Raw genomic sequence first — 9,765 nt, 5'->3', positions numbered from 1 at the left:
AACGATATGTACACCAGTTAAGGGTTTACAGTCACAGTATAGAGTAACGTTTTCTCCTGGTCTCACAGTCAGCTCCAAAACTGGGTTAGAGAGTACGTCCTGAAAGGACACAACAGCACCTGAATGAAAAATATATTTAGAATATGAAGAAATACACAGCAACATGATACATGACAACATATGAAGCCCTGTGATGCTAAAACCCCACATACAAATTACAGTTTGTTGTTCAACGTGATAGGCCTACGGTACAACATATACAACTCACGTATTTTTAAAATAGAAATAATAAAAATATTATTTTACCGAAGACAACACATAGAAATATATACATCCATTTCATGATGATGATCCGTTGAGGAGTAAAGACATTTGATACCTTTCTGACAACCATTTGACTGAAGGCGGAAAGATGAAAAACAACTTGTGATTGGCTGACATTGCGGAAAATGTTGTGGTTATTTCTCTCAGCGAACCAGGAGAGGTTTGATTGTCAGAACATGTTTTCATTGGCTGTGACAATTTTAGGTTCAATCTATTATTAGATTAGACCCAATATTAATTTGAATTGTAATATACACAAAAATATATTCTTAGAGTTAGGAGCCCCAGAGGGAATCAAACCCCTACACTAAGTCAGTTTTGGCAAGGTGGAAAACTGGAATTAACATTGTGGTGGCTCACCAACTACAGGCTGATACATTGCGGTAAATGCTGGATCCTTAGTGTGAAAATGTATTCACCCATACTGTTCAATTGAGTGTGTGCATCAACACTACATTTTGTCTTTTCTTGTTGATATGTTAATGTACATACAAATGTCTGTGTTTATATGTGTGTGTGTGTGTGTGTGTGTGTTTGTGTGTATATGTGTGTGTGTGTGTGTGTGTGTGTGTGTGTGTGTGTGTGTGTGTGTATGTGTGTGTGTGTGTGTGTGTGTGTGTGTGTGTGTGTGTGTGTGTGTGTGTGTGTGTGCATTGCCAGTTGGACATCCTGCAAAAACCACAAATGTTTCCACTAACCACTGGCTGTTAGTGGTAGAGTTTAATTTTGGGTTTCTAGGTAAAAACCTGTAGAAGAAGGCAAACAAACAACACTCTGTTCTTCCTGTCTGATAGTCAGATAACCATCCAAGACCCCTTTTATTCTGTTTGCCATAAAGCCTTGAACCAACTTTAACCAACCAGCTTCTGGTGAAAGATAAATCATCAGAAGCTTAGGATAAACATTGATTGAGCAGAAGTACATTTCAATATGAAGAGATGTGACATTTTGACTGCTAGTTTGTGATAAGTATGAGAGGCTGCGATAGTTGTGGTTTCCATACAGTATGTTTGTTGAAACAGAGAAAGGCAAAAGTCTTGTCCTATTTGAGATTTTTGATTTGATTCAATTCTGAGGTGTTATTATCATTAGTGTTGGTATTATTATTAGTAGGAGTGTCATCATTCATAATAGTTTTAAAAAAAACAAGTCCTAGTTTGCTGTGACAGATAATACTTTTCTTTTTCTTCAAAGGGCCCCTACTTTACCACCAGGTCGGTGGGTCTGTGAAGGGCCATTTCAACTGGTTTCAAGACCTGCCCTGCTCTATGACTTAGTGGGATGTATGCTATGTATGCTGGATGGATGTAGTCTATCCAGCAAACATCCTGACCTCTAGTGGTAAGATGCAGTGATACAACGGCCTCACAGACACACCCAGGGCCTGATGCTGTGTGGGGCTTGTAAGAACATCAGAACAACATTGTCAGAACATCCACGCCCCCTTCTTGGTCAAAAAGAATTGCTTAAACTTGGCAAGTGGCATTTTGTAAAATCTTGTGTCACCATGCACTAAGGATGGTGCCTCAAATCATGTAAAAGAGAAAAAGAAGAAGATTGTGATTGATTTTCCTTACTTCTCCAAAGAGTGAAGCACAGTAGAGGATGAGATCTGTGGCTTCAGGCTATCCGCAGAGAGATTTAGAGAGAAATAACCTTCCTGGAGTGTGGCTTCAATACTTCCTGGTTCCAATCAGGAACCAAAGATGCCTGTGGGGAAGACAGACGAAAACAAGACAAACCCACAAACACAAGCACCACCGGCAACCCAAGGCACGTCAGAGTTATTCACACTCTGTTTCCATGTTCTCCATGATGAGGATTTCGTCATAACATGATCCAGCCCTTATCAGGGACTTTGAGCGTCTCCATCCGATCCGGGTTCCAGGAGCGTCGGCAGCTGGGGTGCAACCATGGGATCAAGATAAATAACAACTAATATCAACTGAGACTGTCTTAGATTCTACCCGACCCAGAAAGCCTTGAGCTCTTTTCAAAAAAGCTCACTGACCACAGCCCTGCCAGAACACGTGTTCATCTTGGAGTTGCCTTTCAAAGATGGAGATAGTTTAGAGCATGGCAAACAATAAATAAATTGCAAACATACGCATCATCATCACTTGACATTGTCGTAAATAGAATCGTTTTCTTAATCTTAAAATGTGTTGCGTTCGGCTCGGCTTGCACTCATATTTGTTCAGTGCCCTCAACATGGCAACCCGCGTGAGTTTGGGGTCTGGGGAGGAGGGAGCGGGCAGAGACAACTTTGTCCAATTTTGTGAATTTGGACAAACGTACCCATTTTATACGCTTGGTTTAGAGATGACATAATGTAGCTTTAAGTAATCATAGCAAGATAACAAAAAAAATCCTTCACCTGGTTCAAAGGATTAAAAATGTGAGCTCTATTGACATTGTTATTGGTTTGCATGCTTGTGTTTTTGCAAAGTTACAAAGTCACAAAAGCAAATTAAATTGAATATTCTACAATTAGTCAACAAATTTAAACATAGTAATAAACTAACAATGATACACATTCCGCAGGTGCTTCAAAGCCTTGTCCTGCGTTTTATCACAACTTGTGGATGGGCGCATTTTATTCATGAGAAACCTTGTAGTTCCAAAGTTGCATAATGCAAGTTTAATGTTTCTGTCAGTGCCTATGTATGTATATGTGGATATCGTTTGATATATTTGGGGCCTAGTGTTAGAAAAAGAGATTGATTAAGATGAAAATAGCAACAACTTAGCACTAACTTTTTTCCATATCTTGACTCTGTACCAACTCCAGCCGCTCAAGACCCCAGAGTTGATCAGACAACACCTGACTCAAGAAATAGAACACAGGGAATCAGGTTCCAGAACCGCTTCTACCAGTTGCTACTTTTAACCTCCTTAACTTCCTAGTGTTTGGTTTTTTAACTTCATACATGTGAGAACCATCCATGGTAAGAAGTTATAGCTATACTGACACGAGTGAATTCAGACAATCGCTTGGTCAAATCAGAATCCCGCAGGGGCATCAGCTTTCTTTATTGTGGAACCGAGGCAGATGGAGCAATGTCAAACTGTCTCTTTCAAGATGAAGATGGCCTGTGTTCCACGACACTGGATATCCCTCTACCTTCACAGAGACCTAAAATGTTGCGAGTCCAACCCTCAGAACTCTGCACCTACTCAGACATCAATACTAAGTGGATGTGAAGATTTCTTCCTTGCTAATTTCAAGGGAGTTTTTTCTTGCCCTTGTGGGGGCTTGGGTAAAGGGGGGTGTCATAAATATTTGACTTGTTAAGCCCTTTGAGACTGTAATGGTGATTTAGGGCTATACGAATTGAATTCAATTGAATTGAATTGAATGTGAGGAAGGCTCAGCTCCGACAGACAACCCAATGGTTTTTGTTGGCCAGTCCACACCTCAATGAAAAAAGGATTGAACACGCTAACAATAAACTGATGAGAATCAAACAGGAAAACCACGATAGCATCCTGTAGCTGAACAACGCAAACCACTGGCCTCATGTTGTATTCATAGCAATGTGATCTTGATTGGGAAGTTTTATTAAATTGTCCATCAGGTAATATGTTTTCTTTCTTAGGATTTTATCTATTTATTTATGAACATGCAGTATACATTCCTATATATTGCGATTGAGATATAATCGATCCCAAAGTTATTTCTTAGGACAGTATTAGTCTGACATTGATGGACTTAATAAGAGGCATATGACCTGAAAATAAAAATATTTTACTGTATCTGTATCTCTGTAATGTACCTCTAAAAGAATAACCCATTCTTTTTAATGACTCTAATTAAGAAGGAAAGCGAGTATTAAAAAAAAACTGCAATTTAATACACTTCGGACTTTATTTCTTTCGAAAACAAAAGTACAAGCTACTTTTGGGTATGCAGTGAAATACAAATGCATGTTTAAATTTTGTTGGTCAAATATACTGGGCAATAATTGCATTAATGCCGTGCACTAAGGAGAAGAACAACAAGTTAATTTCAATATATACAAAGATGTGTGTGCGTGCATGCCTGCGTGTTTGTTTGTGTGACTTTGTGGTTTCATGCGGGTGTGACCTGAGTGGGCTGTGTGTGTTGTGGTGGTAGGAACCATAAACAATACGCCTCTCAAAGCCCACTCATACTGCGGGCGAAGAAGCTGTGAGATCCTTTGTGTTGTGGAGTTTCCAACACAGCATAAAACACACGGCTGTAGTTTTCATCCTGCGTGTGAGAGACAGACACAAAGTGACATTTGGACAGTACAACTACTGAGCACACTTCTTAATAGAACAGGGTGTTAGCATCATTTAATGTAAGTGGTTTACTATCAGAAACCTCATGTTGTGATGTTAAAGGTCTGGTTTCCCGAGGGACACCTGGGTGTTTTCCGCCACGAACTGAAACAGAAATTGAGTTAGAATAAAAGAGACAACTCAATCAAATGAGGTGCAGAAATACTTCCAGTGAATAAAAGCACATGATGTTCTTCCCATGTGACTGCAGAAGAAGTACAGGAACAAAGAGAGGAGAGCAGAGGACGGGCACAGGGTGACCAGCAGCATCCAGCACTGTCCACAGTCTGGAGCAGCAGGGTCTTCAACACCTGCACGAAAGGCATAAAATATATATATATATATATATATATGTTAATGTGCATACAAATGTCTGTGTTTATATGTGTGTGTGTGTGTGTGTGTGTGTGTGTGTGTGTGTGTGTGTGTGTGTGTGTGTGTGTGTGTGTGTGTGTGTGTGTGTGTGTGCGCGTGTGTGTGTGCATTGCCAGTTGGACAGTGTGCAGAAACCACAAGTGTTTCCGCTGGCTGTTACTGGTAGAGTTTAATTTTGTGTTTCCGGGTTAAAGCCTGTAGAAGAAGGCAAACAAACAACACTCTGTTCTTCCTGTCTGATATGATGCGCAGGGGTTGCAAATTGATTAATATTTTCATATAGTGTTGTGCATGCATTCATTTAAAATAACTAGTTTCAGTTATTTATGAACAGTGAAGGTAACAAACTCTTAAAAAAGAACGTGAACTTGAACAAGTGAAAAATAAACAACTATGAACATAAATATATTGAACTAAACTTGAAGTAACATCTATCAAGTGTAAACATGCACAACACAAAATGTCAGTAAGGGAACTTAACGCGCGTTTGTGAGGCCACAGAAAAGGGCTACAATTCATTTTAATCAGTGGGAGCCCTGTGCTTGTTTCCCTGCAACAAGAAGGTTCCATCTGGGGGTGATGGAAGACAGTGACACCCTTAGCGTGTTTGAAATGTCCAATCGATTGCGCAATTTTGTTTTAGTGGCAGTCATTGCCCAAAACCCGGCCTCGCATAGGTCCTTTCACGGATATCTCGGGATACTCCGCTTTGGTTTTGATCCAAAAACCCGCCAAAGAGGTTTGCTCATACACACTTTTAAGACCACCATCATTAGCTATTTCGATCAATTGATCTTCCTCCTGCACTGACAAGTGATTCGGGACATTGACAAATGGGTTGCGGATCCACTCATTTGTTCGCCGTGGATCTTTGGAGGATGGGAAGTAACGTTCAAATTCATTTGAAAGCGCAACAAGGTGATCGCGCACCAGCTGCGAGAGAATGGGCCCTGCCTCAGTCTCTCCCAAAATCCCCACTAATGTTTGGAACATAACGAATACTCCCCTGTCCACTCGTCGTCCCCTCAAATCAAGCTTGGCTTTAAATGCAGCAACTTTATCTGCCAGTTTAAAGACAGTCGTCATTCTCCCCTGGAGTGTCAGGTTGAGCTCATTAAGCAATCCGAATATGTCACACAGGTAAGCCAGTTTGGACACCCAGTGCTCATCACTACAATGTGCTGCCAATGGTGAATTTTTTCTGTAAGAAACCTCTGCAGCGGCTCTCGCAACTCAAACACTCTGGCCAATGACCTGCCCCTTGACAGCCATCTGACATCGGCGGGCAAGAGAAGGCGTTTGTGCCCTGCGTCCATTTCTTCACAGAGCTGTTCAAATAAACGAAAGTTGAGTGCGTGTGCTTTTATGTGGTTGATTATTTTAACTACATCATTTAATACCCCATTTAACTAGGGTGACATTTTTCGGCTAGCCAGTGTAAATGACCCATATAATTTTGTTTTATCATATTTTATATTATTGAGATTGGTTTATAGTGCCTTGGATATCACATTTGTTCATTCAAATTTGTATGGTGCCCTAAATATGTTTCTGATTAATATTCATAGCGAATTTTACTTGCACCTTGTTGTGTGACCTTTATTTTGAAAGGCCACAGAGACGTTTACCTGCCGTCTCTCGGTGCGCGACTCAGACGGAAAGGAAGGTTTAAGAGGTGAACACGTTTGTTCATGCTTAGAACTGTTCACAAAACATATGAAGCATTGTTCATCCTTTTAATAGCACCTAGCTGGAAGGCGAACAGGTATGTGTGTTGATAAACTGTGGAATTAAGTTCTGTTACGTTTTGTTTTTGATATATGTGTAAGAGTATGCATTTTTGGAGTTAGCTAATGCTAGCTAGTGCTATTCGCCTCGTGGTGGTAGCTAGCTGTGGGGAAAGCATGGTCATATTACGAGTGCATGATTGTGCCTTTTTATTTGCTTTCAGCTCTTACGGTGTATCTGTGGTGTGGATGTGTGAAAATAAATGGTTGATACCGCACCATGGGCCATCAGTCATCTTTATGGAGTGCATCGCTAAATAAAGTCTGAATAAAGTCCAGCTGGGAATGCTACAGTAAGAGCTAGACCCTTCATCAACCCTGCCACCACGCTGCCAGAGAGGAGAGGTCTACGAAGACGAACCACGGACCCAGGTTGCAGCACGACTAGGGGAGACCGGGGATAGATGTCCCACGGCCGACACCTCATGTAGGGAGCAACTCGGCTCCATTCTACGGGTCTTCTAGACAAAGGGACTTTAAGTCATCATGCAGCTGGCTTAAAGGTTTGGTGTGACGGTCAGACATTAAAGGTATGGAACATTTAATTGACTGGAAAGGAACGATTCATCTTCACTAAGAACATTCATATTCATCTGTAACGGTTTAAGAAGAAAGAAAATTATTTCAACAAAAATGGACATTTATTGAATTTTCTTCTACTAAATGTAAAGCTTATAGGACCTTTAAGAAAAAAATAAGGTACTCTTCACACAAAGAAAAAACAAGTGAATTTTGTGACTTTGTTTATGTTTATTGACTGCTATGCTACTGTACATTTTCTGATCATCCTTCCTGTTAACTCCAAATAGAAAAAGAAAAAGGGGTGTTTCAATGTGTAACAATGTACAGTCTAAATGTTAACTGAATTTTGTATTAATTGGAGAGGTTGATTTCATTTTAACATTGCAGTCAATCATTTAACAATCAGCCTACAGTAATAGGCTCTAGTCCTCTGAGTGGTCTGTATTTATGTCAGATTATCTGCTCCTATCTTCGTGTAGTCTAAATATTAAGGATTCTTCTTCCCGCTGTACAGTCTATAGGCTATTGTAAAGACGAACATTTTATCATATCAATAATGGCAGAATTGAATATTAAAGGAGCAGAGAATCCTACCCCACAGTCAGAGCTAGAGAAACAGATAGATAGCCTACAGCATAAAATAGGAAGGCTTAAAGGGGCTCTTGATGAAACACTGGTGACTACAGAGAGAACGTTTAGAGAAGGAAATTCAAAGTAGAGAAGAAACATTAAGTAGCCTCCAAGGTCAACTTCAAGAACAGGAAGAGGATAGCCGCCGACGCTCAACTCGAACAAAAATCCTGACTCCAAAAATGCTTGAACTTCAACAAGATGAGGCGAAGAAGAAGAAGGAAAGAAAGATCCTCACAGCGTATGAAAAATGGAAGAGTCAAGCCCGTGAGTCAAGAGAGTAGTTAAAGAAAGACCTCAATGAAAGTGAGCTGGCATCTCTGCTCGATGCTCTGGAGAAAGATAAAGAGTCAGTGGTGAAAACATATTCCGAAGCACTAGTTCACTTCACACCGTCAGCCGTATTGAGAAACCATGTTGACGCATGTGAGGCAGCTACAACAGAAATTAAGAAAATCGCCTACGAGAGGATTGTAGACCGATTTAGATTTTGATGCAGAACAAGCACAGCGCCGTCTCAAGGAGCTACTGAAAAACGGCTATGCGCGCTCCGTTTATGGATCCACTGTCTCTAGAATGTCAAAGTCAGTCAACGGTTCTGAAGACACTACTTTAACAGCCGATGAACGCTGCAGCAGAGCTTGCCGTGAAGGAAGTTGAGTTGGAAGGATTTCTGGAGGAAGAGAAACAAAGGGAGAAGATCCAACTTCTAGAAGAGCAACAAAGGACACTAGAGGAGCAACAAAGGAAGCAGCTTGAAGTTGAAAACGCGCTCTTGAACGCATACAGGCCGAGAAGGAAATCAAGGCAGCTCGGGCCAGACTACAAGTCTACAACCAGGAAGCTCCACAAGAGGGCAGCGTCCACTCCTCAAATAGTCATAGTGGCTCCATAGCTCCAAGTAGACAACCCCCTAACGTCACAGTCTCGTCATCTGAGCTAAATATGTCGTCCCTAGCCAGGGCCCTCCAAGATAGTATGGCCCTAAATAGACTTCCAGTGCCAGAGCCATCAGTATTTAATGGTGACCCTATCCAGTTTATTGAGTTGAAAACTTCATTTATGTCACTCATTGACTCAAAGGCCATCTCCTCAGCAGATAAGCTTTATTATCTGAGGAAGTATGTAGGCGGTCCAGCCTACATACCGTAAGACACTGGAAGGGACCTTCTATAGAAATGATAGCGAGGCTTACAGGGACGCTTGGGACAAAATGAACCACAGATATGGCCACCCCTTTGTTATACAGAGAGCCTTTAGAGATAGTCCAACCTAAGGATGCAGAGGGGCTTCGGGACTTTTCAGATTTCTTGAACGCCTGTCAAGATGCAATGTCACATGTGAAAAACCTTGAAATACTGAACGACTGTGAAGAGAACAGGAAGCTAGTCCACAAACTGCCAGACTGGATAGCATCTAGATGGAACAGGAAGGCTACGGAAGCCTTGGACTCAATTCGAGAATTCCCCAGTTTTAAGGACTTCACCACCTTCATAGCAAAGGAGGCAAGGATTGCCTGTAATCCGATCACCTCACCATATGCCTTCCACAACTCCGAGTCTAGCCCAGCTAAAAGGAATAACAGGGACCCCAAGAGGAACAAGGCGAGTGTTCTGAGTACTCAAACCGAAACCAAAGCCGACGGTGAAAGGCAAAGGCCAGCGAAGGGGAAGGAAAAGCCCCCTTGTGCGTTCTGTCAAGACACTCAACACAGGCTACACGGATGTCCCAAGTTCATCGTCAAGACTCTGGCAGAGAGAAGAGAATTTGTGAAAGAGAACAAGCTCTGCTATGGCTGTACCAAACCTGGCCATAGTGCAAA

Source organism: Pollachius pollachius (assembly GCF_949987615.1).
Source record: "Pollachius pollachius genome assembly, chromosome: 4".
NCBI classification, from domain to species: domain Eukaryota; kingdom Metazoa; phylum Chordata; class Actinopteri; order Gadiformes; family Gadidae; genus Pollachius; species Pollachius pollachius.
This window is presented reverse-complemented; position numbering follows the sequence as displayed.